At 43.6% G+C, this 25,798-nt stretch overlaps 1 protein-coding gene across 1 annotated transcript in view; it reads left to right on the top strand.

Moving 5' to 3' along the window:
- The first annotated feature begins 3,160 nt into the window (after nucleotides 1-3,160).
- Nucleotides 3,161-25,798, top strand: part of LOC137338109 (coagulation factor XIII A chain-like) — a 288,396-nt gene continuing 265,758 nt past the window's right edge. The window contains exon 1 of the mRNA XM_068001790.1: nucleotides 3,161-3,295. The gene's annotated coding sequence lies outside the window, so the exon portion shown is untranslated. The remainder of the gene's footprint in view (nucleotides 3,296-25,798) is intronic.

The following is a 25,798-nucleotide window of genomic DNA, read 5'->3' as shown; positions in this document are numbered from 1 at the left end:
ATTCAGGGGAAACTTCTTTACCCAGAGAGTGTTTAGAATGTGGAATTTGTTACCATAAGGAGTAGTTGAGGCAAATAGCATAGATGCATTTAAGGGGAAGCTAGATAAACACATGAGGGAGAAAGGAATAGAAGGTTATAGGGTTAGATGAAGAGGGGTGGGAGGCTCGAGTGGAGCATAAACACTGGCATGTTACATAATGTGTGTGGATAGAGTCAGGTTTAGTGTTAATAACCACCCATGGTCAAACAGCCTGCCAATTCGCAATGTCTAAGTTTACTTGAAAAGAATGATAATTTGGGCTGAATGGCCTGTTTTTGTGCTGTACATTCTATGTAGTTCTCTGTAATTCTATGTTTCTTTCTTATCTTGGTAAAAGCCCCATAAACATAAGAGAGGTTCAAACTGCTATAATTACATTTTTCTAATCTTCCCCTGTGGGTGCCACCATCTTTTTAACCCCTTAACCAAATGATCATTCTTTTCAAGTAAACCTAGACAATGCAAATTGACCATGGGTAGGTGTTAACACTAAACCTGACTGTATCCACGCACATTTTGTAACATGGCATCATAGGATAGCAATCAGGAGTGAGAATCCTGTTGTTTTTCCCCCACACAGTAGCCCAATGGCTTTTTATCAGTGGAGATGTGCAGCTTTTCCCTTGCAACAGCGTAACCTCTGACGCACTGTGAGTTATGTCATGCAAGCTCTGCTAGTTTTGTTAATATTCCTTGTACATTACATTGTTTTTCATTCAGAGACTGTCACATTAAAATTGGGACTTGCATGAACTGAAAGATTGGTAGTAGGAGTTTAATAAGGATGTGCATTCTGAGTTTACTAGAATAGTGGCCATTAAAGCTTGATAAAGTCCTGCATTCTAGAAATGGACTTTTGCAATCAGAAACAATACTACGTTGGTTAGAGGAGCACTCTTAGAATGCATGTAGAATAAAGGAATACGGTATCTAATGATTGTAACGAGTAATCCAACTAGTTTAATACTGGAACCGAGGAATTATGAGAGAGAGCAAAGAAAGAAGACTTGCATATATATAATGCCTTCTCACATCTTGCTGCGCTGTCTCAAAAAGCTTCATATGCAATAATTACTTTGAAGTGCACGGGTGAGCATGGTTCAGGCAGTAAAGATGAGTCTGATTTTGATGGTGCTGGATAAGGGAGGAATGTTGGTCAGGACACTGGGCGATCTTCCTGCTTTTCTTTGAATATTGACAAAGGACCTTTAATGTCCATGTAAGACTTTAGGATTTTTGATAATTTTTGGGAATGAGTTATGGCTAAATGTTATATTCAAAACAAAGTGAAATTGTACAGGTTTAAAAAGCCATAGACTACAACCACAGACTACAGCCTCTGAGACAGGGGCATGATTTTAACATTGAAAAATGGGTGGGTTGGGGATGGGGATGGGGGGGGGGGGGGTTAAGGGTATTCACAATCGCAACCATTTCCGACCCGCCCCCAGCCCGCCCATTTCCGGTTTTCACCGGGACGGGAAGAGGGGCGGGCGACCAACCAACCTACTCCCAGGAAGCAGGTAGGTCACTAAAACTTTTGAAGGAGGTTACGGGCCTCCATTTTTGCAGATTTTGCAATTTCAACCCCTGGGGGCCGGGAGGGGAGGGATTCCTGGGCCTTCTCCTTCATACCACGTGAGAGGAGGCGAGAAGGCCCGAAACTGCAGGTATGTGCCTTTCTGGCACAGCTTGTCAGCACGGAGGAGCAGGAGGGCTTCCCCCAGGCCCAACAAGCCCACCAGCAACGATTCCCCAACGATCGCGGCCCTTCCCCCCGATCTCCGACCTTCTCCAGCCCCCCTGCCATCGCGGACCTCCCTGATCTCCGACCCCCCCAACGATCACGACCCCTGACCTCCAAACCCCCACAATTGATTGCGGACCCCCGCGATGACCCCCGATACCCCCCCATGACCGACTCCCCACCCGACCCCCATGCCTGCTGGTGCCCCCATGCCCATCAGTGCCCTATGCCCCCCCCCCCCCATCCATACAATCAAAGACTTATCTGAAGACTTAACCTGAAGACGTCCTCTCCCTGGCTGATCTCCCGTCCGACTGAGGCCAGCCTGTCAATCAGGTTGGCCTGTCGGATGACAAACAAAAATAAAAGACGTCCTTACGTCAAAATCGTACGGTGTCTGGGAAACCTGAACTTCCGGGTTTCCCATTCCCAATTTGACCCCCCTGCCCCCTTCCCAGCTCAGGGTCAAAATCATGCCCCTTTGGAGGAGGGCAAGGGTGGGCTTGAGGTGTTAATGAGCCAGACATTGTAAAGATTTCCACAAGACTGGGGGCCTTAAGCCATTCTTTATCTTCTCTCAGATGGCTTAGCAAACTATTCTATGGGTGGGGGTGCTGGGGGAGGTGATTCTATTCCCTTGAGCCCAGCATGAGATGTCGGCCAAGAATATTCTCTTGGGAAAGGGGTAAGGTTCCCAATCCTCCTGGAATGATCGAAAGTTTCCTGGAATTGGGGGCTCCCCCCCCCTGACGCTGCCTCCAACAGCTCAGGAGATCAGCGATTTAAATTTCCCGCCTCAGTGCACCCCCTGCTCTGTGACATCACCGGCTGCTGTTGGAAAAGCTTCCGGCTTGGTGATGCCACCCAGCCACTGCGGCAGAGAGCTGGGACCGGCTGGTGTGAAGTCGGGAGGGGACCGGAGAGTTGGGAATCTCGGCAAACTGGGGTTGGGGCTCTGAAATGGAGTGGAGAGGGAGTTCTGAAATGGGGGGGTCTCTGAAATGGAAGCTTTTCTGGGGGGGGGGGGGGGGGTGGGGTTCTCTGAAATGGGGGGAGGTTCCTTGGTTTCCCCTCTTCCCCTGCTCACAGTGGCCTCCTGCTTCTTGGAAATTGTCACGCAACAGCTGCTGGTGCGAAATTACGAGCAAAATTACTCAACTACAGAGCCCAACCTTTATAAGGTAAATGCAAAAACATTTGTAGAAGTCAGGTGGTCAGAATGTCACGTGATCAAACCTCCAGGAATGCTTCCAATCAGAGTTGGCAACCCTGGGGGGAGTTAAGTCAGTTTGATTGACAGGTCTACTGTCAAATCCCTGAACAGAGAAGGTAATGGAGACACTGCCCTTCCAGTTCCTGTGAATGCAGGGAGAGAAAGGGGAGAAAAGAGATTTGTGAGTTAGTCAGGTTTTAAACAGGAGATTGTAAGGCACAGGCTGGAAGTATGCAGGAGGTCAGTGTTTGCTGTTAGAAGTTGTCTAGAAGAAAGGTGATGCCATAAAACAAGTAAGTCAGCCCTCAAAAGGGACAAGGTGTATGTTTCATTATTTTTTCTCTAATTTTTGAGGAGAGAAGTGAAATTGATTGAAGTGAGGTTCTTTTACAATGGTTACTCTGTATGTTCATTTTGGTTGCTGATTTTTGTATGCATTATTGATTATTTTATGGCTAACTAGCACCACTGCAGCATATATAGGTCCAGCAAGACTTTCTGAAAAGCAAGATTAGTGAAAGAACTATGTAGCCCCAATAGTTTTGACACTCAATGTTTGCTTTACTAAGCTTTATTCAGTAATTCAATATAAAATACATAAGGGTGGAACAGCTGAGTATGCCTGTTAAATTGAGTGGCCTAATGTTTTGTATCTAACCTTGTCTCACTAAAGTGTTTGCAATCCATCTAATGACAGATTGGAGAAGTGCAGCTGACAGCACATTTGAAAGATACAGTATCCAGTTCAGATCAGGAGGGGTCCTATTCCAGCCCTGGGTTATGCTATTGTATAATTAGACATTGGTTAGTATGGGCACACTCCTGGACGTAGGATGGTTGGACCACTTATGGGACAGCACGCCAGAGAATATATAAGGCAGTCCTGAAATTTGCAACAGTCCACCTGAACCAGCCGACCTCAGCTGCTAGTTCAGGTAGACGTTAAAGATCCTATGGTATCTTTGATAATGTAGTGCATAGTGGCACCACTGCAGCTGCAACACACCCTCAGTACTGGATTGGAGTATCAACTCAGATTACGAACTCAATCGCCTGCTATGGGGCTCAAACTCACAACCTTCTAGCCAGAAGAAAGAGTGTTATCAATTGTGTCTCAATGTTTAATCATCTGTCCGTCTCCTATTGCAGTATACAAGCTCCTTGAGAAACAAATAAACAGGATGTGCTTTGTTTAAACCTAATAATAAAGTTGTGGTGATGAAGGGTTAAGGTCCCTTACTGCTATATGGAGCCAAGTTTCATTGATGGACCCAAGCTGTGTTTTATTACAGTAAAGTTGCACATAATAGGGAACAAAAGGAAATGTATTGCAAAGTTTGTGGACATTTTAATGTTGCCTAAGCTTTCAATGTGATTTTTTTAAAATGCAAAGTAAGTGAACGGTTAATGCTGCATATAACTTCCTGTGTTATTTGTGTGATGTGAGAGTACATGTTCTATGTGAGAGATAAGCAGAGATGGTGCCCTATGCTCCTGCCTCAGAAGCCTCCCCAGGGCCAAGCCACAAAGTATGAAATGTAGCTGGCATGCAAGGCCTGTACTCAAAGCCAAAGACCTGGCACAGTACGCCACCACTCTTGAGATGTTGGTCATTACTTCAATTCTTGAAGGACACTAAAGAAAAAAAATAAATCAACTTGCCCGAGCAGGATTGCCTTAAATATCCAGGAATCATTTGTGAGGAACATAAAATATTCCTCAGCACCCCTTGTTCCTTAGCAGAATACTGCATGGCCTCAGGGAAGGAATGTTGGGAGGAATGTCGAGTCTTGCTTAATTGTATAATAACAGTTTCTTGTGGAAGTGCTGTTCCACCCTGATGTATTTTATACTGCACTTTTGAATAAAGCTTAGCAAAGCAAACATTGAGGGTCACAACTACTGGGGTTACATAGTTCTTTGACTAATCCTGCTTTTCAGAAAGCTTTTCTGGATCTAAAGTGATGCTGATAATTAGCCATAATATGCTCAATATGCACGCAATAATCAGTAAGTGGTGGACGAGGTTCATCTGTATGCTGGGTTTCTTTTTTTAAAAAAAATGCTGTATTCTGGTATATACCTCACTTTTTTTTTCCTGAGGCCTGAACTGACTTGCCACAAGGCTGCCCTGAGTTTCCATTGATGTTTCCATTAGTAAGTAAAGACGTGGCTAGAAAACTTTCTTCTGCGAATGTAATGCAAAGAAAGTTGTTGGTTTTGTTTTTTTGATGGTTCTCTGTCACTTTTATAACCGAGTTAATGTTTAAAATTTGTGTTAAATAATAATGTAGTGATAGGGAGGGCAGCAGTGTTAATGCTGTGCCTAGGGTCAGGAGACTGTGGGGATGAGATGGGAAGGGGAGGAGAAAGCAAGATCAAAACTAGGATTGGGATATTTTATTTGGAAACATCAGGAACAAAGCAAGTTAGAAATTTAGTGAAACATTTAAGCAGAATATATGTTGGGGTGGGTGTGATTGGTGGGGAAATGGATATGTAGAAACATTTCAAAGAGAAAAGACAGAAAGAAAATGTTCGTTTCATATTTGGTGAAACTATGTTCATACTTTCATATGCTCCTATCAACAATGATAGAGGCAGTTTTTTGACTGAACAAATTAGGAAGCCTAATGAGGCACTAAGTAATGTGCCAAAGCCGTTCACGCCTGCAATTCTCCACGGACTAAGTTCTAAATCTTAACTTTGACATCGGAAAGAGAGATTTAATGGGGGCCAGACGCTTTCACACGAGGAGGGGGTGAAAGGCAACATAGGAGAGGCTTTGGAGTTGGTTTTGTGCCCACCTTTTCAGTAGTGTATAGCTTGGAGGGGAGGAACACATTGAAATTTTGAAGAAAGTTACAGAAAATACAAAGGAAGAAAGAAGAGTAAATAGTCTCTTAGCTCATTAAAATTAAATTGATGCTTTTGGACTGAGCAGGCTGCTGATGTGTGGGTTTCCTGACACATGAATTTAACTGGTTTGAATGCAAACTTGTGGTGCAGCTGGTGTCCAGAAACTTGAATGTTGGTTGTTACAAAACACGTGGCAGAAATCCTGACTTGAGTTTTGCGCAGGTCCCATTGCTGACATTTCTTGGAAGTAGTAGAGTTGAATACCTGACCAACAACAACTTGCATTTATATATTGCCTTTAACGTAGTAAAACGTCCCAAGGCACTTCACAGGAGCAATTATCAAACAAAATTTGACATCAAGCCACATAAGGAGATATTGGGACAAGTGACCAAAAGCTTGGTCAAAGAGGTAGGTTTTAAGGAGTGTCTTAAAGGAGGAGAGACAGGCGGAGAGGTTTAGGGAGGGAATTCCAGAGCTTAGGGTCACCAATGGTAGAGCGATTAAAATCGGGGATGCGCAAGAAGCAGAGTTTTGTTCGAGCTCCAGTTTATGGAGGGTGGAAGACGGGAGGCCGGCTAGAAGAGCATTGGAATAGTCCAGTGAAAGGGAGCTTTCTGAATGATTTATCAGCCATTCAGAAAGGCATTTAGAATTATGTATATGGACACTTCAGATCATTGGAAAAAAGAACTAGGATCCCACCTCAAAAATCATCATGGCAGATAAAGATTTTTTTGTAGTGGGTGGTCCAAGATTCCTCCATTACAGCAGACTCACCAACTAGAGTTCTTGCTGCATAACCATGCACCCAACATCTCAATAGTGCTTCCATTGGAGAGTCCAAAGCGGTACTATTGGATCAATACAATTATATACATGACAGTGCAAAGCAAAAGATAATCAGCTCGGGACAATTGTTGTTTTGCCAGTTTTCTCCCATTTCTTTTCGGGGAAAGGGTGGGGGAGTGGGACTAGCTGGATTGCTCTTGCATAGAGCCGGCGCAGACCCGATGGGCCGAATGGCCTCCTTCTGTGCTGTAACCTTTCTATGATTCTTGTGAAGGTACTGACTCTTGGTTGGACACAACTGTGAGTGTTTCCAGCATTATCTGTGCTCACAATCTAACCTTGTGACCTATATTATTCATTATCTACTTCAAGACTGGTAACGCATGCATAAGAATCACAATTGTAACTTAACCCGCCCGGCGAGAGCGGGATGGTTCAGATTGCATGCCTGATTTTACACTCCACTGAGGGCTTTTGAAACCAAATGTCAAAGGAATGCATCAGAAATAAGTACCTAGTCAGTCAGGAATACCATTCTGGAATGGAAATCCTTACTTCATCACCCCCCTCCCAAATGGCAATCTCAATCTGATTCTTCAACAGAAACTCAACTAAAAGGAAGAACTGTGGCAGTGAGTCACAATACCCTGGTCGAATTTCCACATAGTACTGAAGCCAGAAAGGAAAAAGAACTCAGTTAACCATGAAAAATTCACTTAAAAAATATATTACAATACTTTAGGTTGCAATGAGTCCAGCAGCAAAAGATTTTCTCTGCAGCTTCCCCAACAGGCTGACAATCATAGAATCATAGAAGTTACAATATGGAAACAGGCCCTTCGGCCCAACATGTCCATGTCGCCCAGTTTATACCACTAAGCTAGTCCCAATTGCCTGCACTTGGCCCATATCCCTCTATACCCATCTTACCCATGTAACTGTCCAAATGCTTTTTAAAAGACAAAATTGTACCCGCCTCTACTACTGCCTCTGGCAGCTCGTTCCAGACACTCACCACCCTTTGAGTGAAAAAATTGCCCCTCTGGACCCTTTTGTATCTCTCCCCTCTCACCTTAAATCTATGCCCCCTCGTTATAGACTCCCCTACCTTTGGGAAAAGATTTTAACTATCGACCTTATCTATGCCCCTCATTATTTTATAGACTTCTATAAGATCACCCCTTAACCTCCTACTCTCCAGGGAAAAAAGTCCCAGTCTGTCTAACCTCTCCCTGTAAGTCAAACCATCAAGTCCCGGTAGCATCCTAGTAAATCTTTTCTGCACTCTTTCTAGTTTAATAATATCCTTTCTATAATAGGGTGACCAGAACTGTACACAGTACTCCAAGTGTGGCCTCACCAATGCCCTGTACAACTTCAACAAGACATCCCAACTCCTGCATTCAATGTTCTGACCAATGAAACCAAGCATGCCGAATGCCTTCTTCACCACCCTATCCACATGTGACTCCACTTTCAAGGAGCTATGAATCTGTACTCCCAGATCTCTTTGTTCTATAACTCTCCCCAACGCCCTACCATTAACGGAGTAGGTCCTGGCCCGATTCGATCTACCAAAATGCATCACCTCACATTTATCTAAATTAAACTCCATCTGCCATTCATCGGCCCACTGGCCCAATTGATCAAGATCCCGTTGCAATCCCAGATAACCTTCTTCACTGTCCACAATGCCACCAATCTTGGTGTCATCTGCAAACTTACTAACCATGCCTCCTAAATTCTCATCCAAATCATTAATATAAATAACAAATAACAGCGGACCCAGCACCGATCCCTGAGGCACACCGCTGGACACAGGCATCCAGTTTGAAAAACAACCCTCTACAACCACCCTCTGTCTTCTGTCGTCAAGCCAATTTTGTATCCAATTGGCTACCTCACCTTGGATCCCATGAGATTTAACCTTATGTAACAACCTACCATGCGGTACCTTGTCAAATGCTTTGCTGAAGTCCATGTAGACCACGTCTACTGCACAGCCCTCATCTATCTTCTTGGTTACCCCTTCAAAAAACTCAATCAAATTCGTGAGACATGATTTTCCTCTCTCAAAACCATGCTGACTGTTCCTAATTAGTCCCTGCCTCTCCAAATGCCTGTAGATCCTGTCCCTCAGAATACCCTCTAACAACTTACCCACTACAGATGTCAGGCTCACTGGTCTGTAGTTCCCAGGCTTTTCCCTGCCGCCCTTCTTAAACAAAGGCACAACATTTGCTACCCTCCAATCTTCAGGCACCTCACCTGTAGCGGTGGATGATTCAAATATCTCTGCTAGGGGACCCGCAATTTCCTCCCTAACCTCCCATAACGTCCTGGGATACATTTCATCAGGTCCCGGAGATTTATCTACCTTGATGCGCGTTAAGACTTCCAGCACCTCCCTCTCTGTAATATGTACACTCCTCAAGACATCACTATTTATTTCCCCAAGTTCCCTAACATCCATGCCTTTCTCAACCGTAAATACCGATGTGAAATATTCATTCAGGATCTCACCCATTTCTTGTGGTTCCGCACATAGATGACCTTGTTGATCCTTAAGAGGCCCTACTCTCTCCCTAGTTACCCTTTTGCCCTTTATGTATTTGTAGAAGCTCTTTGGATTCACCTTTGCCTGATCTGCCAAAGCAATCTCATATCCCCTTTTTGCCCTCCTGATTTCTCTCTTAACTCTACTCCGGCAATCTCTATACTCTTCAAGGGATCCACTTGATCCCAGCTGCCTATGCATGTCATATGCCTCCTTCTTCTTTTTGACTAGTGCCTCAATCTCCCGAGTCATCCAAGGTTCCCTACTTCTACCAGCCTTGCCCTTCACTTTATAAGGAATGTGCTTACCCTGAACCCTGGTTAACACACTTTTGAAAGCCTCCCACTTACCAGACGTCCCTTTGCCTGCCAACAGACTCTCCCAATCAACGTCTGAAAGTTCCTGTCTAATACCATCAAAATTGGCCTTTCCCCAATTTAGAATTTTAACTTTTGGGCCAGACCTATCCTTCTCCATAGCTATCTTAAAACTAATGGAATTATGATCACTTGTCCCAAAGTGATCCCTCACCAACACTTCTGTCACCTGCCCTTCCTTATTTCCCAATGGGTGTTACAGTTTTGTAGAACAACAGAATCGCTGACTATGAAAAGTAAGAAAGAACTTGCATTTATATAGTATCTTATTCCATCTTTCATCCCAAACCTATTTAAATGGGGTGCCGCAAGGATCGGTGCTTTTTATTTATTCGTTCATGAGATGTGGGCGTCGCTGGCGAGGCTGGCATTTATTGCCCATCCCTAATTGCCCTTGAGAAGGTGGTGGTGAGCCGCCTTCTTGAACTGCTGCAGTCCGTGTGGTGAAGGTTGTTCCACAGTGCTGTTAGGAAGGGAGTTCTAGGATTTTGACCCAGCCACGATGAAGGAACGGCAATATATTTCCAAGTCGGGATGGTGTGTGACCTGGAGGGGAACATGCAGGTGGTGTTGTTCCCATGTACCTGCTGCTCTTATCCTTCTAGTGGTAGAGGTCGCAGGTTTGGGAGGTGCTGTCGAAGAAGCCTTGTTGAGTTGCTGCAGTGCATCCTGTGGATGGTACACACTGCAGCCACTGTGCACCGGTGGTGAAGGGAGTGAATGTTTAGGGTGGTGGATGGGGTGCCAATCAAGCGGGCTACTTTGTCCTGGAGGGTGTCGAGCTTCTTGAGTGTTGTTGGAGCTGCACTCATCCAGGCAAGTGGAGAGTATTCCATCACACTCCTGACTTGTGCTTTGTAGGTGGTGGAAAGGCTGTGGGGAGTCAGGAGGTGAGTCACTCACCGCAGAATACCCAGCCTCTGACCTACTCTTGTAGCCACAGTATTTATATGGCTGGTCCAGTTAAGTTTCTGGTCAATGATGACCCCCAGGATGTTGATGGTGGGGGATTCAGCGATGGTAATGCAGGTGAATGTCAAGGGGAGGTGGTTAGACTCTCTTGTTGGAGATGGTCATTGCTTTGCACTTGTCTGGCACGAATGTTACTTGCCACTTATGAGCCCAAGCCTGGATGTTGTCCAGGTCTTGCTGCTTGCAGGCTCTGACTGCTTCATTATCTGAGGGGTTGCGAATATAATTAAATACTGTGCAATCATCAGTGATCGTCCCGATTGCTGACCTTATGATGGAGGGAAGGTCAATGATGAAGCAGCTGAAGATGGTTGGGCCTAGGACACTGCCCTGAGGAACTCCTGCAGCAATGTCCTGGGGCTGAGATAATTGGCCTCCAACAACCACAACCATCTTCCTTTGTGCTAGGTATGACTCCAGCCACTGGATAGTTTACCCCCTGATTCCCATTGATTTCAATATTACTAGGGCTCCTTGGTGTCACACTCGGTCAAATGCTGCCTTGATGTCAAGGGCAGTCACTCTCGCCTCACCTCTGGAATTCAGCTTGGACCTCAGCTATTTACATTCTATATTAATGACTTAGATGAAGGGACCGAGTGTAATGTATCCAAGTTTGCTGACGATACAAAGCTAGGTGGGAAAGTAAGCTCTGAGGAGGACACAGAATCTGCATGGGGATATAGAAAGTGAAGTGAGTGGGCAAGAAGGTGGCAGATGGAGTATAATATGGGGAAATGTGAGGTTATTCACTTTGGCAGGAAGAATAGAAAAACAGAATATTTTTTAAATGGTGAGAAACTATTAAATGTTGGTGTTCAGAGAGTCTTGGGTGTCCTCTTACAAGAAACACAGAAAGTCAGCATGCAGGTACAGCAAGCAATTAGGAAGGCAAATGGCATGTTAGCCTTTACTGCAAGGGAATTGGAGTACAAGAGTTAGGATATCTTACTACAATTATACAGGACTTTGGTGAGACCACACCTGGTGTACTGTGTACAGTTTTGGTCTCCTTATCTAAGGAAGGATATACTTGCCTTTAGAGGGGGTGCAACGAAGGTTCACTAGATTGATTCCTGGGGTGAGAGGGTTGTCATATGAGGAGAGATTGGGTAGAATGGGCCTATACACTCTGGAGTTTAGAAGAATGAGAGGTAATCTCATTGAGACATATAAGATTCTGAGGGGGCTTGACAGGGTAGATGCTGAGAGGTTGTTTCCCCTGGCTGGAAAGTTTAGAACTAGGGGGCATAATCGCAGAATAAGGGGTTGGCCACTTAAGACCGAGGTGAGGAGGAATTTCGTAATGCAGAGGCTTGTGAATCTTTGGAATTCTCTACCCCAGATGGCTGTTGGTGTTGAGTCATTGAATATGTTCAAGGCTGATATAGATAGCTTTTTGGACTCTAGGGGAAATCAAAGGATATGGGGATCGGGCAGGAAAGTGGAGTTGAGATCGAAGATCAGCCAAGATCTTCTTGAATGGCGGAGCAGGCTCGAGGGGCCGTATGGCCTACTCCTGCTCCTATTTATGTTCTAACACATAATGAATTAATTTGCGCATTTACTGTTATGTGGGTGAATACTGAAGCCATTTTGCACACAGTTTGGTCCCACAAACAACAATGAGATGACTGCCCAGTTAATCTGTTTTTAGTGATAATAGTGGTTAAGGAAGATATGTTGGCCAGCATATCAGGAGAAGTGCCTGCTCTTTGAATAGTTTCATGGTACCTTTAACATTTACCTGAACCACCAGAACAGGCAAATGGGTTTGGTTTAACATCTTATCTAAAGGATGGTAACTCACATAATACAGCATTTTTGTAATCTAGGCTGACACTTCAGCACAGCTCTATGACTTAGAAGAGAGTGCTATCAATTGAACCAAACTACACTGAAATGAACTGAGCTGAAATGGCCCTTATCAAAGCACAAATGACATCCTCTGTGACTGTGACCATGGTAAACTATCTCTCCTCATCCTTCTTGACCTGTCTGCAGCCTTTGACATGGTTGACCACACCATCCTCCTCCAGTGCCTCTCCTCCATTGTCCAGCTGGGTGGGACTGCACTCGCCTGGTTCCATTCTTGTCTATCCAGTCGTAGCCAGAGAATCACCTGCAATGGCTTCTCTTCCCGCTCCCACACTGTTACCTCTGGAATCCCCCAAGGATCTATCCTTGGCCCCCTCCTATTTCTCATCTATATGCTGCCCCTCGGCGACAACATCCGAAAACACATCAGGTTCCACATCTACACTGATGACACCCAGCTCTACCTCACGACCACTTCTCTCGACCCCTCCACTGTCTCTGATTTGTCACACTGCTTATCTGAAATCCAGTACTGGATGAGTAGAAATTTCTTCCAACTAAATATTGGGAAGACACAAGCCATTGTCTTTGGTCCCCCCTACAAACTCCATTCCTTAGCCACTGACCCCATCTCTTTCCCTGGCCACTGTCTGAGGCTGAACCAGACCGTTCGCAACCTTGGCATCCTATTTGACCCGGAGATGAGCTTCCGATCACATATTTGCTCCATCACCAAGACTGCCTACTTCCACCTCTGTAACATTGGCCATCTCTGCCTCTGCCTCAGCTCATCCATGACTTTGTTACCTCTAGACTTGACTATTCCAATGCTCTCCTGGTCGGCCTCCCATCTTCCACCCTCCATAAACTTAAGTTCATCCAAAACTGCTGCCCGTATCCTAACTCGCACCAAGTCCCGTTCACCCATCACCCCTGTGCTTGCTGACCTGCATTGGCTCCCAGTCCGGCAACACCTCAGTTTTAAAATTCTCATCCTTGTTTTCAAATCCCTCCATGGCCTCACCCCTCCCTATTTTTGTGACCACCTCCAGCCCTACGAGATCCCTGCACTTCTCCAATTCTGGTCTCCTGTGCATCCCCGATTTTTAATTGCTCCACCATTGGCGGCCATGCCTTCAGCTGCCTAGGTCCTAAGCTCTGGAATTCCCTCCCTAAACCTTTCCGCCTCCCTACCTCTGTCCTTTAAGACGCTCTTTAAAACCTAAGTCTTTGACCAAGCTTTTGATCTCTTGTCCTAATATCTCCTTATGGGGCTTGGTGTCAAATTTTGTTTGATAATCGCTCCCGTGAAGCGCCTTGGGTGGTTTTGCAACGTTAAAAGCACTATATAAATGCAAGTTGTTGTTAAGGATTCCAACTCTTCTACCACCTTTTCCAGCTATCTTCACCACTTGTATGACTGAGCACAGGTCAGATGTGATTACCAGGCTAAAGGACTGAATGTGCATATCTGTCATTTGGATGTTTTACTGTTATCAAACTGTTGCCATCTATGTTGATCTTGCCTATCAACTCCCCACTCCCAGGTCCCTAGGCACCTGACTCGCCTAAATCTGTCTTTGCAGAGAGCAGCTCCTCATCTTTAATGATTTCAATCTTCGCTTGAAATTGCCCTTCACGTCATCCTCCAAGTTCCCTTACCCTGCTTGCCTTTCTCAAATGTGCTCTGCTCACCTTTTCAACCTCACGCTCCACATCAACTCCCCATCCACACTCATTACCACCTCATCACTCTGGTCATCACACGTGTCTCAACACCCCCATGGTCTCTATCGCAATCAAGGTTCCTTCCGACTATTTCTTTATCTCCATTCTCCTACAAATCTCCCTGTCTGCTTCTAGCTGCTCTACATTTACTTCTGGGAAAAAGTACCCCCAACTCTTTATAACACCCTCTCTAACTCTCCCCTCCTCTGCCTATGGTCTGACAGCTCTGTCAATTTTCTCCATAACTGTATCACCAACACCTTTGACATCTTTTCCCCTTCAGCTCTTGTACAATCTCTCACTTCCACCATTCCCCCAGTTCTACTTCCTCAACTCAGCCGAGTATAAGCTCAAACGCACTTGGCCTTCGTAAAGCTGGGCTGTTTACTTGCTGGATCATCTCAAGTGGTGCTGTCGTTCTGTCTCCACGGTCAAAACTGCTTACTATTCCAAGATCCTCCTGAAGAGCAGAAGCAGCTCGGCACCTCCTCACATCTCCCCCACCTCACCTCCATCCTCATCTCAGACTCAAAACATTGCCTCCACTTGCTGCCTCCCAACGCCTTCCCACAACTTCCCAGCTCCATGATCTGACCGCCACCTAAACCATTCCCTCATCCTTTCCATTCTCTCCCGCCAGGTGCAGGCGAGGGCAATTGGCTTCATGACAATGACTCCCATCACCTGGCTCCCTCGATTCACTCCCACGCCGTCCCACTTTGCCTTCTCACCCCCATCAACCTTTGTCTTTTGCGCAGCGTTGTCCTCATTCTCCTCCTCAAAAACGACCCCGAATCTCTGCACTCTAACGTCTGCCTTATCTCAAACCTTCCCTTCTTCTGAAGTCCTCAAATGTGTTATTGCCTTGTAACTACACTCCCACCTCTCTCACCACTCCTTATTTGATTCTGTTCATTCTGACATTAGCCCTGCTTACAGTGCTAAGACTGCACTACTGTGACTGTATCTTCCTATCTCTCCTCACCCTCTAGACCTCTTTGCTGCCTTCAACATAATTGACTGCTCCATTCTCCTCCAATATCTCTGCTCTGCAGTCTATCTCTGGTCTCCTCATTTTGCACTTGACTCAATGCAGACTGTACACTGCTCCTAATGGCTTTTCCTCCTCTGCTTACATGGTTACCTATGGTGCACCCCTGGTTCATTCTTCATTCCTTCTCTTCACTATCTGCATGCAACCCCATGGTGGTATTATCTAGAAACATTGGGTCAACTTCCACATATATGTTGCTCACACCCCAGTTATTTCTCTCCATCTCTTTCATTGACCCAAAAGTTGTTGTTACACTCCCAATTTCCTGTCTGCTATCATGACCTGGATGAGCCAGGTAGGAGATTTAGGAGAGACTAGAGAGTGACATGCTTAATAATGTGTAAAATGATTCAAGATTGTATCATGAATTTGTAAACATGATACTTTATAGGATGGGGGAGGGGGAAGTGGCTGTGGCTGTGGCTGTAACACAATTGTCAAACCTGCGATACGGATGATTTTATAGTATAAATCTTAACAGGTCTGTGGTTCATTTTTTAAAAAGATATTGTGGAATAAACCCAACAGCACTGGGACATCATACATTACCTTGCACACTTTCCGCATGTTGCTGTTGGCATGACTGTGGTCCCAATAGTTGACACTTGAATTCTTTCCAGCCAGTATATCTCATCTACTTTGCACTAACGTTCATTGTTTAGTCCAGTGTGCAAACCCAGGCTTGTTTTTCCAACTCCAGTGGAGTTGCCCTGTTAGCAATGCACACTGCACGGTGCATCCATTGTTAGTCTCCACACTGACTGGACTGGTTCTTGAGCAGTGTGACAGGCACAGATGCCTAATCCCTTACATCTGTTATTTATTTCCCTCCACATTTTAAATATATTCTCTTCCTTTTAAGCTTTCTGCATCAGACACTATTCAAGCAGCCCACTTTCATCCTTTTGGCTATGCTGTTCTTGAGTCAATAGCAATGAGGTGACTTGTTTGTTGTGCATCTTTTATTTAAAAGATATTGGCCCAGAAATTGCTTTTTAAAAAAAAAACGGAGAGCTCAACAGAGCTCACTGTTGTTAGTAGCGAAATCGAGGAGCAAGTTCTGGCATTTGCACCATGTGCAGTGAAACGTGAAAATCTGGAACTTGCTGCTCCTGGTTTGCTGGCGATATGACAGCTTCAAATTAAAGGGATGTTGCTGGCTGGAATCAGTAGAAACAAGGGACCAGCGCTAACTTGCTCATCTGCCCAGCTAGAAAGTAACTAATATCACCACAAAACAGGTATGCTTTAAAAAATACCAGGTCTAAACTAAGTTTTAACAGTCTTAATGACTGCCAAACAGTTTAAAAATTAACTTTTAAAAATGTGGAGTCACATTACTCCTTACTTTAATAGTTTTTGGGCATTAATTTTTTTTTAAAATTAAAGAATTGAACATTTTTTCTTTACTTTTCCCTTCTGTCTCTTTTATTTAATTTGATTATTTCTTATCCTTTTTTTTTCGCTGTCTGTAACTGTTTTTACAATGATTTTAATGTTGTACCTTTCACTTCCTGGTTTAACGTTCCAAGCCTGCAGAGGCAGTGAAAGCAGCGTGTCAAAAATGCTGTGATCTGATTGTTCGAGGGGAGGGATCGATCCTCTTTCTTCTCCCATGGGTCCTAGCTGCGCCTGAACTGACACTGAACTCTTCTCTGCTTCCTATTAGAGGAAGTGCCCGAAGAAAATACCGCGGTAAGTTAGTGGGACAGTATAAATCAATGGAGCGGCAAACACTGTTGGTTCGTCGCTCTGGGCAACTTCTGGGCCAATTTTGAACCTGACACATGTTCCTTTATTAACTCGTACTCTCTCTCCTTGATGGCCAAGTGGGATCGGCAACTCATCACGTAGAGGGCACCAACATGCTGCACTATGTATTTCTCATTTTTAATGATATTTAATTCCTTTTAAAAAGTTTCCACCTGATGTGATTTTTGGTTTTAAATAGCTGATATGATTGATTTGAGATTTAGAGGAAAAAGCCTTGCTTTGGAAGGCAGGCATGAATGACCTAATGCCTCGGGATTTATGGTGTCTTTGTACTTGATCTCATACCAGCATGAAATCAACCAAACCAGTTTATAGAAAAATGAATTAATCGTTTTAAAAGATTTCATGCAGGTATGAGCATGGAGTTCAATAGCAGTTCTACAAGTTGGCAGATCTGTATGAATACTAGTTTTATTTTCCTGCCTGATTGCCATTAGAGCTGCTTTTTCAACTAGCACACATTCACATCAACAGCAAGCCAGTTCTAAACTTATTCATAGTCTCCTATTGCATAACTGAGAGTGTTAAGTACCCTAATGTATAGGCTAGAGCATAAATACCCTAATGCTTGCATTGAGGATGAAATACCCTAATACATGAGCTAGAACAGGGGTGTCCAAGCTACGGCTATTTGCCACATGTGGCTCCCGAGCCATTGGCAAACCAGCACACAAAGCTCAGGCAACTCAATCCTATTATGCTTATTGTTCTTGCTTGCAGGCTTGTCCTGTTTGAATTTTATGGGCCTGGAAGTTTGATCAGGGCTGTTATTATCCTTGTTGCATGAGTGATTGATAGATAAATCCTAAATCGCAACACTAAGATTAATTAGTATAAGCAATTTGAAATACATGAAAATTAGTGGGACCATAGATTTAAGTGATGGATTTAGGATGGAATGACATCACACATCCTAAGTCCCATCAATTTCAACTTGGATTCTGCCCGCTTATATAACAGGTGTTTCTGTCAGGACTTGATCAGTAGTAGCTTTTTAAATGGGAACTGCAAAGGTTAAAGCCATCCAAACATTTTTGCAGCTGTAACTTTGGTTTTTCTGAGAGAAAATATTTCAGGGCTGCATCTTGGGATAATCAAGCTTCATATTTTGGGAAGCTCCACTTTTGGAGAATGTTATTCAAAGCTTCATATGGATTCCCATGGACAATCTTTTGCATCTGCTTCATATGTTGGAGGAAGATGAGCAAGGTGCTGTCATGAAAGCCGGGCAAATCAGGCAGCACTGCAAATGAGCCAGACTGTTTCAGAATACCCTGTAAGCAGAGTTTAAATCAGCGATGCTCATTTTTCAACATATCATTACATATATGTCTGCAGATACATCTTTCCATTCCTGAAGCCTTGGAAGAGCTTTGCATCCACAAGGATGGCTTCATTTTTTGTCACTGGGTCATTCCAGAGAGCGTTTGCTGACTTCGGCCAAGTCAGTCCATTTGCTGCATCATGTGCCAGGGCAGCTCAGTTCATCTCCTTTGACGCTGGAGCCAGGTAGATGAATGAGCAAGCTGTTAATCTTTATAAAATTGCAGGTTTTCCCAAAGTTGAGGCAATCAACTGCACACACATGAGGATACGTGCCTTCAGGTCAGGATGCAGTATGCTCCTTGCACAATGTCCAAAATAATCACAGCCTGCTGTATGCTCCACAATTTTGCTTTGCAACAAGGCTTGCAGGTGGGCATCTCCAAGGAAGAAGGATAGGCAGAGGCTGAATGCAATGAGGCAGCTGTGGAGCTAACTTATTTGAGAAACCTTCAATTCTGTGTAATCCACCTCTTTGCCATTGCACCTCAAACATCAAGGTTGCCATTTTGATTCAAACTCTGGGATCCATCTTGAGTCCCCCCACTCATAATTAGACCAATGACTGTGAAAAAATCTAATGCATTAAACATTATTAGCACTAAAAGTTACAGTTTTTAGTACAATGATGAAGTAATAAAATATAATATACCATTAAGGCCCTGGAATAATTTGATGAAACACAAACTAAGAATTATCCTGTGCTTACCCCTTATCAGTTTACAGTTTTCCCTTTTCCCTATTTTCATACATCTTGTACGTACCATCTGAGAACTGTTATGTAGAGGGTGATGTAGATATCTCTTGGACAGAGATATCTTTCCTCTCGGCTGCTGAGTTTGGGGTGGACCCACGGTAGGCTGAGTCTCTGGGCTTGGTTCCTAAGCAGCCTGTATCTGCATACCTACTCCTACTTGTGAAAGCATCTGAGGGGACAGTCCAGAGAGACCTCTCTTGTGTTGCTGTCATGAGGGAGAGCAGGCTTCTCTAAGCGCTCTCTTGCTATCCCACCGGAAGCGGGGTCAGGTTCTTCACCGATGCTATCTACTTCACCCTGCGTGTCTCTCTCTGGGCTGGTGAGTTCCAGTGATGGGGTGAATGACTGAGTGGTAGAATTTCTTGTGGTGGTGCCCAACATTGAGGGTTCGGGGAGCTCATCCATTGGGCCATCTTGCAGTGCTTCACCTCTTGTCCCTGCTGTGAAAATAAAAACAATCACATTAAGGTTACTTCATTCATTTCCTATTCTACTCCTTTTGAGGTTTCCCCACAGTAGGAGCAACAGATATGATCCCCATGACACTGGTTTCAATTTCAAAAACATTGATCTGCCCACTGTGGTTTCAGGATCTTCCTTTTCTCTGTCCCTTGCTGCTTCAGGAGTTTGTACCCAGTATCTCCATTACCTCTTCCTCATGACGGGTGAGAAAATGGGGGGTCATTGGTCTTCTGTCCATCACCTGATGTTCCCATGTATTTGAGCAATTTTCTCCTGCAAGAAGAGAGAATAGTTTTACCAGTGCTTAACATTTTCCTACCCTGCCTTCACAGCTTTGGTCATCGTTCACATCTTGAAATGGAAGATTGGTGGCGGTATGAGAATTCTGACATGAAAGGTGACACATAAGACAGGTGTACATGGATACATCAGTGTGAAATTGATCTGGAGGGGTCCAGTTGAAAGAGCAACTGCAGCTGTTAATTCCTTGGTCACTGTGACATCTCATTGGAACATATATGGCATGGAGTGTACGCTTGTCTGTGTGATTCTATGATACTAATTAGTGTTTAATCTGATGGAGCTAAATTTAAAAAGCAGAACCTCAAAGGTAATAATCTCTGGATCATTACCTGAGCCACGAGCAAATTGGCATAGGGTAAATAAAATTAGAGAGTTAAATTCGTGGCTCGAAGAATGGTGTGGGAGAAATGGGTTTCGATTCATGGGGCACTGGCATCAGTACTGGGGAAAGTGGGAGCTGTACCGTTGGGATGGCCTTCATCTGAACCATGCTGGGGCCAGTGTTCTGACGAATCATATAACTAGGGCGGTAGAGAAGGCTTTAAACTAAATAATGGGGGCAAGGGAAGATGTGATAAATTAAAGAAAGAAGATAAGACAAGAGAGCAAGGTAGCAATAAGGGAAATGATAATCAGAGAGTGGCAGGAAGGGACAGAGCATGCAAACTTAAGAGTGCGCCAGCAGATAAGACTAGAAACATAGAAACATAGAAAATAAGAGCAAGAGTAGGCCATTCGGCCCTTCGGGCCTGCTCCGCCATTCAAAATGATCATGGCTGATCGTCTAACTCAGTACCGTGTTCCTGCTTTTTCCCCATATCCCTTGATCCCTTTAGCATTAAGAAATATATCTATCTCCTTCTTGAATATATTTAATGACTAGAGGTTGCAAAAATAGTAAAAAGATAGCACTAACGGCTTTGTATATGAATGCGCATAGCATTCGTAACAAAATGGATGAATTGACAGCTCAAATAGAAATAAATATGTATGATCTGATAGCCATTACAGAGACATGACTACAAGATAATAAAGGCTGGAACCTGAATATTCAAGGGTACTTGACATTTCGGAAGGACAGGAAGCTAGGAAAAGGTGGAGGGGTAGCTCTGTTGATTAAGGATGATGTGAGTATAATAGAGAGAAATGACCTTAGTTCTAAAGACCAAGATGTAAAATCAGTTTGGGTAGAGATAAGAAATAGTAAAGGCAAGGAGTCACATGTGGGTCTAGTTTATAGGCCCCTAACAGTAACCACACTGTAGGACAGGATATACAGGAAGAAATAATGGGGGCTTGTGAGAAAGGAACAGCGATAATCATGGGTGATTTTAATCTACACATAGAATGGAAGAATCTGATTGGCAAAGGTAGCCTGGAAGATGAGTTCATTTCGGGACAGTTTCTTAGAGCAGCACGTTCTAGAGCCAACCAGAGAGCAGGCTATTCTAGATCTGGTAATGTGTAATGAGACAGGATTAATTAATGACCTCATTGTAAAGGAGCCCCTAGGTAGCAGTGATCACAATAGGATTGAATTTTGCATTCAGTTTGAGGGAGAGAAGAGTAAGTCTAAGACTAGTGTTTTAAACTTAAATAAGGGCAATTATGAGGGCATGAAGACAGAGCTGGCTAAAGTGAACTGGGAAATTAGGTTAAGGGGTATATCAGTAGAGATGCAGTGACAGACATTTAATGAGATATTTCATAACACTCAGCAAAGATACATTCCAGTGAGAAAGAAAGACTCTTAGGGGAAGGACGTACCATCTGTGGCTAACTAAGGAAGTTAAACATAGTATCAAATTGAAAGAAAAAGCATACAATTCCGTGAAGATTAGTGGCAGGTCAGAAGATTGGTCAGAATGTAAAAAACAGCAAAGAATGAATAAAAGAATAATGAGGAGGGAGAAATTAGAGTACGAGAGAAAGCTAACTAGAAATATAAAAACAGATAGTAAGAGTTTCTACAGGTATTTAAAAAGGAAAACACAAGTAAAGTGAGCATTGGTCCTCTAGAGAGAGTGTCTGGGAAATTAATAATGGAGAATAAGGAAATAGTGGATGAATTGAACAGATATTTTGCATCCGTCTTCACTGTAGAGGATACAAATAACATGCCAGAAATAATTGCATCAAGAGGTAAAAGGGAGGGAGGAACTTAAAACATTTACAATCACCAGGGAAAGGGTTCTGAAAGAAATATTAGAAATAAAAGCCGACAAGTCGCCAGGTTCTGACGGACTTCATCCTAGGGTCTTAAAAGAAATGGTTGCAGAGATAGTAGGTGCATTGGTATTAATTTTCCAAAATTCCCTAGATTCTGGAAGGGTCCCATCAGATTGGAAAATAGCGAATGTAACTCCTCTATTCGAGAAAGGAGGGAGACAGAAAGCAGGAAACTACAGGCCAGTTAGCTTAACATCTGTCATAGGGAAAATGCTAGAATCTATTATTAGGGAGGTTATAGCAGGGCACTTAGAAAATCTCAATGTAATCAGGCAGCGTCAACACGGATTTGTGAAAGGGAAATCGTGTTTGACTAATTTATTAGAGTTCTTTGAGGAAGTAACAAGCAACGTGGATAAAGGGGATCCTGTGGATGTGGTGTACTTGGATTTCCAGAAGGCTTTTGACAAGGTGCCACATCAAAGGCTACTACACAAAATAAGAGCTCATGGTGTAGGGTGTAATATATTAGCATGGATAAAGGATTGGTTAGCTAACAGGAAAGAGAGAGTAGGCATACGTAGGTCATTTTCAGGTTGGTAAGATGTAACGAGTGGAGTGCCACAGGGATCAGTGCTTGGGCCTCAACTATTTACAATCTATATCAATGACTGATGAAGGGACCGAATGTATGGTTGCTAAATTTGCTGCTGACACAGAGGTAGGTAGGAAAGTAAGTTGTGAAGAGGACATGAGACTGCAAAGGGATATAGATAGGTTAAGTGAGTGGGCAAAAATTTGGCAGATGGAGTATAATGTGGGAAAATGTGAACTTGTTCAATTTGGCAGGAGGAATAGAAAAGCAGTAAATTATTTAAATAGAGAGAGATTGCAGAACTCTGAGGTTCAGAGGGATCTGGGTGTCCTAGTACATGAATCACAAAAAGTTAGTATGCAGGAACAGCAAGTAATTAGGAAGGCAAATGGAATGTTGTCATTTATTGCAAGGGGAATGGAATATAAAAGTAGAGATGTTTTGCTATAGTTGTACAGTTGTAAACAATTTTACAACACCAAGTTATAGTCCAGCAATTTTATTTTAAATTCACAAGCTTTCGGAGATTTTCTCCTTCCTCAGGCAAATTTGCCTGAGGAAGGAGAAAATCTCCGAAAGCTTGTGAATTTAAAATAAAATTGCTGGACTATAACTTGGTGTTGTAAAATTGTTTACAATTGTCAACCCCAGTCCATCACCGGCATCTCCACATCATAGTTGTACAGGGCATTGCTGAGATGACATCTAGAATACTGTGTGCAGTTTTGATCTCCTTATTTAAGAAAGGACATAATTGCTTTGGAGGCGGTTCAGAGAAGGTTCACTCGATTGATTCCTGGGATGAGGGGGTTATCTTATGAGGAAAGGTTGGACAAGTTGGGCCTGTATATACTGGAGTTTAGAAGAATGAGAGGTGATCTTATTGAAACATATAAGATCCTGAGGGGACCTGAAAGGGTAGATGCTGAGAGGATGTTTCCCCTTGTGGGAGAGACTAGAACTAGGGGCCACAGTTTAAAAATAAGAGGCCTCCCATTTAAGATGGAGATGAGGAGAAATGTTTTCTCTGAGGGTCGTGAGTCTGTGGAACTCCCTTCCCCAGAGAGCGGTGGAGGCAGGGTCATTGAATATTATTAAGGCTGAGTTAGATAGACTCCTGATTAACGAGAGTCAAAGGTTATAGTGGGTAGACTGGAAAGTAGGGTTGAAGTCACAATCAGATCAGCCACGATCTTATCAAATGGCAGAGCAGGCTCGAGGGGCTGAATGGCCTACTCCTGCTCTTAATTCAATCTTGTAAAAAAAAAGAAAGAACTTGCATTTATATAACATCTTTCACGACCTCAGGAAGTCCCAAAGCTCTTTACAGCCATTGAATTACTTTTTGAAGCGTAGTAATATAGGAAACGCGGTACCCAATTTGCTCACAGAAAGATCCCACAAACAGCAACGAGATAACGACCAGCTAATCTGTCTTAGTGATGTTGGTTGACGGACACCAGAGAGAACTCCCCTACTCTTCGAAATAGTGCCGTGGGAACTTTTACATCCGCCCGAGAGGGTAGACAGGGCCGCGGTTTAACGTCTCATCCAAAAGACGGCACCTCCAACAGTGCAGCGCCGTCTCAGTACTGCATTGGAGCATCAGCCTGGATTATGTGCTCAAGTCTCAGGAGTGAAACTTGAATCCACAGAATTCTGACTCAGAGGCACGAGTGCTACCAACTGAGCCATGTCTGACACCCATGTACATGTATCACATCTATTATTTAACAGCTCATGTCTGTGAGTGACAACACAGGGATGCAACATAAGTGTTAGTTCAGTTAGGATAAGACCACCAAAGAAAGAATACAGTGATTCACTGCAGGTGTCCCCAAAGGTGAAGGTGAGCATCGCAGAAATTGAGCAACCAATGCCACAACAGCCAAGCAACCAGATGAACAAGGCTCTATGTCATAGAGGAATAACCTGAATATTTGCAGCTGAAAGTTTATCACCAATACATTGAATACAAACTGTAAATGTAACCTTGCTAAACTAAAGAGTAATCTCTCTAAAGGTAAATGGGAAAATGGTAAAGGAGAAGACCTGAACCCAAATTTTAACCTTTTGGCCAGAACAGTCCAGGCTTCTCTGATGGAACGGTGAGTCACCTTTCTGGAATTCCAGTGCTCCCAGAAGCGTGTTAAATTAGCAGGCACCTACCGCTTTTATGCAAATGATCCCATCCCTCAGATTTGGCATGAGGCTATTGCTGGGACAGAGAGATGGCTGGAAGTCGCCCTCCTCTCACCATGCTTCTAGCAGCACAGCTACTGTACCAGAATGGAATTTCTGGAGTCATGTCTTTGGTGTAATAAGGTATTGGTTTCTTTCTTTCTGTCACAGTACAAATTAAGTTTAAAAATCAGGTTCGCTCACAGAAACTGGTCCAGCTTGTTTTGGTACACAAAGTCCCAGAATACAGATGTTATATCTGGCCAGGTATCTAAGGGAGGGGCCAAACCATTCAATTCAGATACAAGGATCTTGTGGGCCTTGTTTAAATATATGTTTGATTGGCATCTCATTTGGAGTAGAATTTTTGAGCCAACCATCTACAATTTGGTAGTCTATCTGAAGCCATCAGAAAGAGATGGATTGGCCAGGGATATCATAGATGGTCAGAAACAAATCACCATGTAAAGGTTAATAGTCAGGGCCCTTGTCCAGATTTAGTTCATAAAGAATTAAGCACAGCTGTTTGTTATTTCCTCGCTTCCAAAGAAGGATTGTTATACCTGTTTTCATTGCTTCTGATCATTTATTCATTTACATGTTTAGTAAATCTGTTTGGCAGTTTATAGAGTAAACTACAATCGAGTGAAGCGTTTATTTTATTGCCATCCAAAATCAAGGAAGATCATATTTGATAAAGGCACCCTCCAGGTCACAGGAAATAGGGTTTACCCATAGGTGCGATGTAAGATGCTGATCACTTACTGATCATTTACTAGGGTAAAAAAAACTAAACTTAAAAACATAATAGATTATAACATAGAAACAACGGCCCTGAATTTCCACTCAGATTTTGGCGTCTTTTCTGTGCAAAATTGGAGCATTTTTTTTTTTACTGGTCAGTGAAATGGGGCGGGAGCCATTTCCACAGGTTTTCCACACCAAAATCAGCGCCTTCAAGCTGCCTCATGCGATTTTGCCCTTCCTGTCATTCAAGTCCTCAGCTGACTCATTAGCATATATCATAATGAGGGCCAGTGACGCTGCAGACCTGAATTTGCTGTTTTTTTCGCTTG

This window comes from Heptranchias perlo, chromosome 2 (genome assembly GCF_035084215.1).
Source record: "Heptranchias perlo isolate sHepPer1 chromosome 2, sHepPer1.hap1, whole genome shotgun sequence".
NCBI classification, from domain to species: domain Eukaryota; kingdom Metazoa; phylum Chordata; class Chondrichthyes; order Hexanchiformes; family Hexanchidae; genus Heptranchias; species Heptranchias perlo.
This window is presented reverse-complemented; position numbering and strand designations above follow the sequence as displayed.